Source organism: Setaria viridis, chromosome 8, assembly GCF_005286985.2.
Source record: "Setaria viridis chromosome 8, Setaria_viridis_v4.0, whole genome shotgun sequence".
NCBI lineage: Eukaryota > Viridiplantae > Streptophyta > Magnoliopsida > Poales > Poaceae > Setaria > Setaria viridis.
Window position 1 is genome coordinate 10,275,782 of NC_048270.2, and position 10,982 is coordinate 10,286,763.

Consider the following 10,982-nt stretch of genomic DNA (forward strand, 5'->3'; position numbering starts at 1 on the left):
TTGCCTGCTGGGGGCTCGACATGATTGGCCCGTTACCAACCGCGCCAGGAGGATTCAACAGAGTACTCGTGGCAATCGACAAGTTCACCAAGTGGATCGAGGTCAAACCAGTCACTTGCCCAAAGGTAGACCGAGTTCTCGACTTCTTGGATGAAATCGTACATCGTTATGGTTTTCCCAACAGGATTATCACCGATCTCGGGTCAAACTTCAACCATCATGACTTCTGGGAATATTGCGAGAACAGCGACATCGACGTCCGCTATGTCTCGGTTGCTCATCCGCGAGCCAATGGTCAAGTCGAGCGTGCCAATGGCATGATACTCGATGCTCTGAAGAAACGACTACACGACGTCGGCAACACCAAAGGCGGCCGATGGCTCAAAGAGTTACCCAATGCCTTGTGGGGCCTACGTACCCAACCATGCAAGACTACGGGGCTATCACCTTACTTCCTGGTATATGGCTCCGAAGCCATCCTACCCACCGACATCATGTGGCAATCACCATCCGTCGAACAATATGATGAAGAGCTTTCCATAGAAACACGGCGTACAGATATCGACAGTTTGGAAGAAGCAAGATGCGCAGCACTGGTGCAATCTGCCAGATACCTTGATGGTTTAAGGCGTTACCACGATCGCCACGTCAAGGAAAGGTCTTTTAACTCGGGCGATATGGTCCTTAAGCGTATTCAAGACACATCAGGATTGCACAAACTCAATTCACCATGGGAAGGCCCTTACATCGTATCAAAAGTTACAGGACCTGGATCTTACAGACTCCAAGAGCTCTCAGGCGAACAGGTTCCAAACTCTTGGAATATAGAACACCTTTGTCGCTATTACCCATAGCAGCACTCGAGTACTCACTTCCAGGCGACTACTCGGGACGGCTACTCGGTTATTAACTTCAAAGGGTGTTCGCTTCAACGCGCTATCAATACAACAAAGGAAACTCTTCTTTATTGAAACAATAAGTACATCACATTACATACGAGTACAAGAACTCAGCTCAATAAAGACTACAAGCAACTGCCTACTGGCGGGCTGCATTTAAGTCTCAGGCTTTTACTATATCACAAGGCCACTCAGGTCTGCCGACCGCAGGAGGGGCCTACATGCAAGGAAGCTGCGCAAAATGCTGCAATGCCCTGGCGTCCTACCCAAGGCACGTCCAGGTACTCCATTACCGCCATCATCAGGACAGCGGCAACGTCAAAACCGGGAAGAAGCGCCTAGAGGGAACTAAGACTGCTCTTTTGCTAGCCTTGCGAAGCCTATCTACTCCACGGCCGCACCCCCACTATCTTTCCAAGCGGGATGAAGACCGCGACACTCATGACCCATCACTCGCTGCGAGTTCCAGCCGTACTCCGCTGGATCAGTAGCTACGAGATGAGGCAGGCGACGAACCCTCCCACGAGGATTCTTCTAGCATCGCGGCTATCCCTACGAGCGCAAGAGCCTGTGGAGGCAAGGTGGCCTTAATCTACGAGGAATCTTCTAGCACCGGTGCGCTCTTTGCTGGTTCTCTAAACTCAAACAGAAGTAACCGTAGGCAATCCATTGCAACTCAGGAGTTTGAGTTGGCTCGCCCACCAGATGGCTCTATTTATAGTCGGAAGCTCCAACTACCACCGGCCCAAGAGTTACTGTGTACCCGTGATCAATGAGTCTGACGACTCCTGACTCCAACCATGTGACTGCACTCATGCTGCAACAAACAAAGGAGCACAGTACACCCGTGCCCCCGCAACGGACAAAAGAGCTCAGTACACCCGTACGGCAACAAAGGACAGCTGCGTACAGTGCATCCATGTCCCTCCGAAGACGAGTACTCAAACAGCATTACGACTACTCGATACTTGGGACTACCACAAACAAAGTTTAGCCTACACGATGGGGGCTCCGACTACTTCGATCCTAGGACCTAAGGTTGGGCGAGGCGGAGTTCCACCCGCGAGGGGTCGGACGCCTCCGACCCCAGGACTCGGGGTCGGACGAGGCGAAGTTCCACCTGCGAAGGGTCGGGCGCATCCGACCCCATGACTCGGGGTCGGGCGAGGCGGTGCTACTCCCTCAAAGGGTCGGGCACAGCAGAGTTGCAACAACTTTGGGATTCAACAACATTTTTTCAAGACAAACAGACCCCAAACTCCAACATCTTGATATTCAAAAGTATCAACATACTTGGTACAAGAACAAGAGTACACACAAAAGCTCAAAGTTCTTCTAAAAAGACGAACTCCGACATCTTGGCTGCAACGGACTCCGCCTCCTCAAGGTACTACGCATAGGCCTCCTCTGTGTAGTTGTGAGCCACGCCATCTCCAGCCGCCGCCAAGTCTGCCCTCGGGTAGTAGGACTTCACAACTGCAAGTACCTGTTTGCAAACAGTCCTGCAAAGTCCTGCTACTTTACTCGGGGCAGCTCTTAGTTGCTCTACTAGCGATTGCGGCCCTGCACCTTCCACAGGGGCTATGGCATTCACCAACTCTTCGGCAGCTCCGGACAGTTCTTGGAGTTCACCACGAAGTCATCCCAAGGTTTGGGCATGATCCCTGCACGCCACCATGGCCATGGCAAGCATCACGCCAATCTGCATCTTTCGGTCCCGCTGGTGCTCGCATGCAGCTTCCGCTTCAGCGAGCGCGGCTCGAAGATGTTCGGCTTCATTTGCCACTCGGTCATGAGCGTTCCTCCAATCAATAACCTGGTTCCTTGCAGACGCTTCCTGTTTCTTGAGCTCTACAAAACAAAAGGAACTTAGGCTACAACCAACTACAGTTGGACACACCCAAAAGCAGTTGCAATGCTTACCATGATACTTCTTGTTCAAGGATTTATAGCGGCTCTCCAGTTTCTCCTGCAGAACGGCGTGATCCGCGCGCTCCACGGCAAAGGGTTTCACCCCGACTTCATGAACCCGAAGCGCTTCTTTCAGTCGGGCGCACTCCTGCTCCATCTGGTGGTTTCTTTCCTAAAAAGATCCAAGTACGCTGTGGTGAGTTTTACGCCGCACGACTACTTGGGTCAAGCAGTAATGACAGCCATATCTACCTGAACACCCCGGAACACATCCATGGCCCTCTGGAGCTCCAAGTCAGAAGGCGGATTGAGTACTGGCCTTTGGGTACTCCCCATAGGATGAGGAGCTGTACCCAGAACAGCACCTACAACATTCCCCATATTAGCTACCGACTACGACTACAATAACAAATTCCAGCCACCTACCTGGAGCAGTCGTTTGTTTGGACTTCTCAACAATTGCTAGCACTCCGCTAGAGGACGAAGATAGGCCGGCACTTCTCAAGCCTAATGCAGTAGCAGGCTCCTCTACTGAGCGAATCACGTCTTGAAGCATCGACATCGTAGCTCCAAGACGACCTGGGTCAACCTTGGGAACTTCTTCAACAATCATGTCCTCAAAAGGAACAGATGTTGTGGCCAAAGGGTCCGGTACTACCCCTGTTTCTACAGGGATAGTTTCCTCCGCATCCCTGCACCGCCAAAGTGTTACTACATGATTTCCAGACAATGCAACATTGTTCAAAAGGACAAGGGCGCTCACCGGGTTGAGCATGGTGGCAGTTGCACACGTTTCTTCTCGGCCATAGGCGGCCGAGTACTCGGAGCCGCGGGAACAGCTGCCGGTGCCGTTTTCTCACCAAGACCTACAAAACCAAAATCAAGACTATAGTACTACTCAAATGACTACATTTGACAAGGATAGCGCTTACCGCTGGCAATCACATTTGACAGCAAGGTGCCTGTAGCAAGTACTGGTGACACCTCCTTTGCCACCCCAGCAGGCAGCCCCAGAACCGCCTGATCAGCAGTGGGCGGCACGGCGGCTGACGGAGCTGGCGCGGTTAACTCGGGGGCTACCACAGCTGTTGACGGCATTTCTTCCAGCAATATGTCGACGGCCACCTCACCAACTTCAGGGTCGGTCGCGGCTATCTCTTCAGAGACAATTTCCTCTACAGCCTTCATAAACCAAGACATGATTCACCACATCAATAAAGCATCTCAAAGTTCATCAGTAACATACAAGATTATCGAGTACATACCTTGGTACCCCGAGACTTTTCAGTGGTTGCAACAGACTTAGCCGCAGCCATCTTGCGGATTAATCTGCGCCTCTTGACAGGGGGAGAAGGCTCTTCCTCTGACTCCTCGACGGCGGCCTCTGATTCTTCTTCCGACTGAGCCACATAGCCGTCAAGTACTCGGGACTTCTAAAACAAACAAAACAATGTCAGCAACACGAATCACAAGTCAACAGAAAACAAGTCAGGACGGAAATACTTACCACCTCTGGCTCGTACCAGGATTCATACTGGCGAAGGGCCGCAGGAAGTACTGGTACTCCCTGATAGTTCCTGAAAAATTTCGCCAGCAGCGCCTCCACGTCATCGTCAGATATGTCCTCCTCAGACATACGCGACGAATCTTTCAGACCCTTGTACTCACTTCCCGGGTGAGCGCGTTTCTGAAGCGGCTGGACCCTTCTTTTCAGAAAGCTGGCTGCCACGTTGATCCCAGTCAGACCGAGTACTTTCAACTCGGTGATCTGCTGCATCTGAAGATCAAGCTCCGGAGTATCTTCAGGCTCGCTTACCCAGTTTTCCGCATGCTTGGGCGCGTGACCGGTCACCACAGGCAGGCGAGGATCATGGTTCCTGATGTAGAACCACCTTTTCTTCCAGTCCCCATGGGAGTCGGTCAGATTATACTCAATGTATGCATTCGAGTTCCTGAGTTGGAACCCGGCGCCTCCAAAGACCTCCGTCCGCTGGGCACTCGGCTGAGGCTTGCAACGGAACAACTTCCTGAATAGCTCGAGGCTTGGAGGTATTCCCAGGAACACTTCGCAGAGATGTACAAATATAGCCATGTGCAGTACTCCATTGGGATTCAAGTGGACGAGTTGAAGACTGTAATACTCGAGAATACCTCTGAAGAAGTCGGAGGTTTCTTACCCATCTTCTTGGAGCGCATCCGCTAGGCCTCAACCTCAAGTTAAGAGGTTTCCACCCGGATCTAAGCAGCAATGGCGGAGGCGGCAGCACTGGCAGCGGTGACAGCGAACGAAGGCACAAAAGAGGAGGAAGAAAACAGATCTAATGCCCGTGCGGCGTCACAATAACTGAAAAGGGGGTTTTCCAGATTTATCTCCGCCAGTTCCGGATTCGACGCGTCAGTTGCGCAACAAACAGATTAAATTGCGTATTAATCGCAATAAACACCCAACGGTTACTACATTCAACGGATTGCTGACCACTTCAACGACAGGAATCGCCTAAGTGCTCGGGGGCTGCGGGTACCGTACCCGTTGGTCAGTTTTTTCGTTTCCAAGGCCTCCGAGGGTAAAATGGGCAACAAATGGTTTGACCCTAAGCCTGAGTCTTCGACTCAACCTAAGGCTCGGGGGCTACTCCATATGGAGTGCGATTGACATCGCACTACCATATAAAAACTACTCGGGATGGAGACAACTCGAAGCTGCAGAAAGAGTACCTTCCAGCCACGCGACAGTACTCGGACACTTCAGTCCGCAAAACTACTCGGGTAGTGCCTGCAGTGCCTGACTATGGCGCACGACTACAAAGTACTCGGGGGCTTGTCGGGACTACTCCCCAGACCCACGAGTAAGCCTTGGACGGCCCACTATGGGACGTACTCGGACGTGATTAGAACAAGGATGGGCGTATCCTACTCGGACTAGTCTTGTATGTTTATGGAAAACTACTCGGGTTGGCTCCGAGTAGAACTCTGTAATAGTACCCGACTAGGACTCAGACTTGGAACCCTGCCCTCCCGGGTATATAAGGCCGGGCAGGGACCCCCCTCAAAGCAGATCCCCAAGATCAATACAAACCAACACACAGGACGTAGGGTATTACGCGATCTAGCGGCCCGAACCTATCTAAATCGTGTTCCTTGCGTCACCATTGATTCCTTGATTCTCGACGACCCTTACCGCATAAAAGACCACCTAGGGTACCCCTAGGCGAGTTGCTGGTCTAAAACACCGACAGACCCCACAACGAAGAAGTAAAACAAGCGGAAGCTAAACGTCGATACACGATATCATGACGAAGCCGATCATGACATCAATGATCCCTGTCCTCACCGATCGAGGATGGGTCCCAAACAAGACAACACCAGCAACCACACCTGAAAAAGAAGCCACAAGCAAGGCTGAGTATACTAATACTCAACAAGGCTTACCCGTCAGGTGGTAACTACTCCACCGACTCCTAGACATACAAGGCTTTTTGGCGGTGGGTTTGTTTTTACCAAAAGCGACTAAAATTGGTTCTTACTTTCAATATTTTAGCTCAAGTTCTAAGTTCATTAACCAATCTAGATTAGCAACTTATACTAAGCAAGCATAGTTTCCCCAACAATTAAAGAACAAGCATCAAGATTAATATCCTCATGTTCCATCTTTACTCAGTGTAGAATAGAGATCAAGTGGTCCCAAACTGTGAGAGGCAGACGAATCGATTCAAATTTATTAACCATGCATGGCAAACCTCATCTCACGACATCCACGCACCACGAAGGGTGGCTTCATTTGTCAGCCGTCCCCATCGATCCCTTAGGCACGTGTCAGAGACAACTTCCTTTGGCATACAATACTCCATAATCCCGACCTCTGCCGTACTATGACTGCACTTGCACCCACATGATGCAGCATGAGAACGACGTTCCAAGGACAGCCGGAGGGTATGCCACGCCCCAGTTCAATCAGGTACTAAGCTTCCCCATCCCATACTAGGTATGAGATTAGTACTTTCAAACACTTGATCACGAACGCCGACATGTTTCGACCTTAGTCCAATTTCATTAGACAGACAGGGCAATCCACCAAGCACCGAACATAAGCCCGGCCCTATCCATCGTCCTTATAGTTGCAGCATAAATAAAACATTCAACTCCTATAACTCGCGACTGATAGGAAATAACTCGACTTTTACTGAGACCTATTAAGCATTGCAACTATTCGACCTTAGCAACTAGTATTTAGATCAAGGTACTAAGTTCATGCATCTACGATCATAAATGTATTCAGACAACTCCTACAAACGTAAATGCACAATCATAAACATCCAGAATTGGCATAAATTTAAAACAGAGAAAACATGCACCGGGGCTTGCCTGGAATCCACACTAGGTTAGTGTTTGTTAGACGACACTCACTTGGCGAGCATCTCCCATCTCGACACTTGCTTAGTCCTTCCATCTTCGGGATAGCTCCACCATACACTTTCTTTGGGTTTGGTTACATCATTACGTCCTTTACGTGGTTTATCTAGCGTATCTAAATGAGATGCAAGATGCAAGAGCATGAATACGAAGAACGGTAAAATGAGATGCATCACACAAAAGCATTTAAGGCAAACATAAAATCATGCAAGATATAGTCACCTAGAGTTATTTAACTATACACCACACAACCTATTATAGAGGGATAGCAAGTACACTAGGCATGGCACACAAGTGAACTTAAGTCAAGCTATGCAGCAAGGTTATTTTGTAGCAACATGCATACATGACTATTTATTAGTTAAGTGCTTGACCAACATTATATAACATATTTATAAGATCCTACGGTAGATCAAGTTAACTCTAATAGTGATATGAGATAACTTAAACACACAAGGCAACGTCAAGTTAAAGCTAATAACTTAAGCACATTCACAGAATCTGGACAACAGCACAGTAGTCACTTGTTTGAGCTATAACTAGAGATATAAGCATCCAACAAAGGTGAACCTAGACTTTCTGTAAAGTTAACAAAATTATCTAAAACTTTTTTATTCACACCAAAAGCTGATTCAACAAATAAGAAGGTGAGAACACACCAATAGGCAGATCTGTACAAACAAGGATAGAAAATTGACATGCAACTTCAGACAGCAATAAGTTGAGTTCTAGTTTTTACAACAAGGTGGTTCTAGACTTTTTAGAAATATTAACAAACCATGCACAACTTTATTATAAACACCACAAGCTAAATCCAAAGTTAACTAGGTCAAACATCACAAAAAAGACATCTCTGTCCAGATTAGGACAGATCCTGTTGTTCCACGTCACGAGCTCATAACTGGAGATTTAGACCACCAAAAGAGGTAATCTTTAACAATTTGGAAAGCTCATGAAAACCACTACACTTCTTATATTATCTCAAAGACATGATTCAAAGCTTATCTAAGTCAAACAACACAATCATTCAGACCTATACAGAGAGCACGCAAAACCTGATGATGAACTTGTAAAATCTATAGCTATTAATCCATCAGGATTATGGTCATGAAAATTTAACACAAGGTATATTATGAAGTTACCCACAACTTTTATATTCACCATATTTAAAGAAAACATCATTTGCATCACGAAAATATTGCCACAACAGAAACTACTCTAGCAGCCATTTCAGCACATATGCAACAAGGTTCTTCATTTATTTCTTTAACAAGGTAACATATGCATAAGTTAAATACATAGCTCATAAATACTATGAACATAGTTAAATAGCGTTAGCTTTAGGTAACATGGAACACCCTAAATACCTTAAGCAAGAATCAAAGCCAAGGTGAAGAACTTATATAAGTAGTTGTTATATTAACATGAGAGCATACATATGAGTCATATTCAAAGATTAACCACTACTTATCATAACTTAGCATCATATGTACCCCTCAAAAGCAATGATTAAAAGCGTCACATGATCTAAGTATGTGCATCTACTAGCAAACTTTCATCATCCAATTATATAGTAAGCATATATATTAATTATAGGTGATGTGGCAAACATCTCATTGGGAGCTGAGATTTTTATGGATGATATATGTTATCAAAACATGACTACTTTATAAATCTCACATGCTCAAGTGGTATAATTTAGTTGCTATGAAAAAGACAAAATGCTCTTGCAACAAAGCATGTAAAAGTAAGATAAATCTAAAGATCATTATTTTCTATAAACACATAGCCATATAATATGTTATTATGGTAGAAAAACATCATACAAAGGTAGTGGAACCACATTTCCCATTTTAACACCAACATGAAAGTTATAACTTTTTTTAAAACCATTTATGAAGCAATAAACAAGTTAAAACAATAACTCAGTCATACATGCACCAATCAATATGAAATTTTTACCACAGCTCAAGAGTATCATTTATAGCCTACCATAAAAATTTCACAGCAATTGGAGAACCACAACTTTAGATATGAAATAGACAAGCAAACACGCTAAAAATTGCCTATTTATCAAAATAAAAACATGATAAAAACAGTACACAACTAGCATGTTCAATATTTTTCTTAGCTAGAGAGTGTCATCACAAGACTAACACAACTGGAATCACAACTTTTGGACTTCTATAACTCAAGATATGCATCTAACCAACTTAAAGGATTTCTAAAAGCACTTTGCAAGGATAAATAAAAACATCAGAAACTTTCTACTAACACATATCATATTATAACTCTAATGTGTAATTATTCTCACAAGGATTCCAAAATATCTTCATTTGCTATTTTACGATTTTTCTACAATTTACTATGAATTGTTTAAAGTTTCAGCCTTTTTAGATCTAGAAAATAAACAAAACCGAGATGATCTTACGATCTACCCCCTGGGTCTACGGTTTAATTGCGCAAACGTCCCTGAAACTTCCCCATAACCCCCTACCTTTCCTCTTTCTTCTCCACTCAACTCCCTCACGCACAGACAGAGGCACGCACGGTTTACAGGCATAGCGCGTGGCACTTGGGCCGGCCGGAATCAGGAGGAAATGGAAGGGGCACGGCTTGGGGAGGGAGAGGGGTGGCACCTTGGGCCAGGGGGCGCTCTCAGCAAGTCCAGCGATGGGGAGGAGGCACGCCCCTGGGAGGTCTCCACGGGCAGCAGCACGGCGGCGGAGGAGCTCCCGTGGAGGACGTCGTCCGGTGAGGGAGGACGGCCGGGAAGTAGCAAAATGGATGCGGGACGACGAGTAGGCGCCGTGGCTGTGAGGAATCGGGCTGGGAGTGCACCACGGCGACGAATTTGGCCGGACAAGATTGGGGAACAAAGGAGCTTGGTTACTGGCAATGGTGGTTTGGGAGGGGGAAGTGGTTCTGGAGGGGCTAGCGCTGCTTATAAGGGCGAGGAAGGGACGGATAGGAACAACACGGCGACGGTGGGCGGCTATTGGCGGCAAGGGTGAGCACCAGGCATGGCGACCCCGTGGCGGCGCTTCTGTCCGTGTGGCGCCCATTCCATGCGGGCGGAGCTCTGCCCAACCGGGCGCTAGACGTGGCGTGGGAGGGAAGGAGCTTCACGTGGGCGAGGCTCGGGTGGCCTATGGGCAGAGAGGGCCCTGCTGGCGTGGGAGAGGCCGGCCAACGGCCATCCTCGGGCCCTGGGTCGCCCAACCAACGCTGAACAGGTGGGGGAGGGGTAGAAGATGAAGCTGACAGGTGGGCCCGCGATAAAATAAAACGTACTAACTTTGACCCCTTAAACGACCTAGCTACGGTGTTCAAAAATTCTCCAAAAATACTCATTAGAAAGATAAAATCATCAAGAATCCAATTCAACAAGAATAAACTCAAAATCTTTTATGGTTTGCACACAATCGTCAAAACAAAACAGCTAAAATTCAACTTTAAATGAATTTTTAACCCAAGAAAACATCTCTGAAAAATTTGGTAAAAATATTGTAAAATCACTAAATGGTGTCTAGTATTTGAATAAAATACCTGTGAGCACAGTTGTATGGAATAAATTGGGGTTCCTTTAAAAATTTGATTTTTCACCGATAAATAACAAAATTCTGAGCACTTAACAATGCATGGCCAAAACACTCATTTATGCACAAATGATGCTTATAAAGGCCAACGATGCACAAAAAGATGTTCATGATGCTTACATATGCATGATGATGCTCGTGATGCATGTCGTGGCGAAGGTGT

The 10,982-nt window shown here is 46.8% G+C and overlaps 1 long non-coding RNA gene across 1 annotated transcript; it reads right to left on the bottom strand.

Annotated features, from left to right (window-relative positions):
- Positions 1-2,267: 2,267 nt before the first annotated feature.
- Positions 2,268-3,677, bottom strand: LOC117834121 (uncharacterized). The gene is made up of 3 exons (XR_011899013.1): positions 3,574-3,677; positions 2,823-3,502; positions 2,268-2,750 (listed from the first exon to the last, which is right to left on the bottom strand). It is a non-coding gene; the product is annotated as an uncharacterized lncRNA (long non-coding RNA).
- Between the last annotated feature and the right edge of the window lie 7,305 nt (positions 3,678-10,982).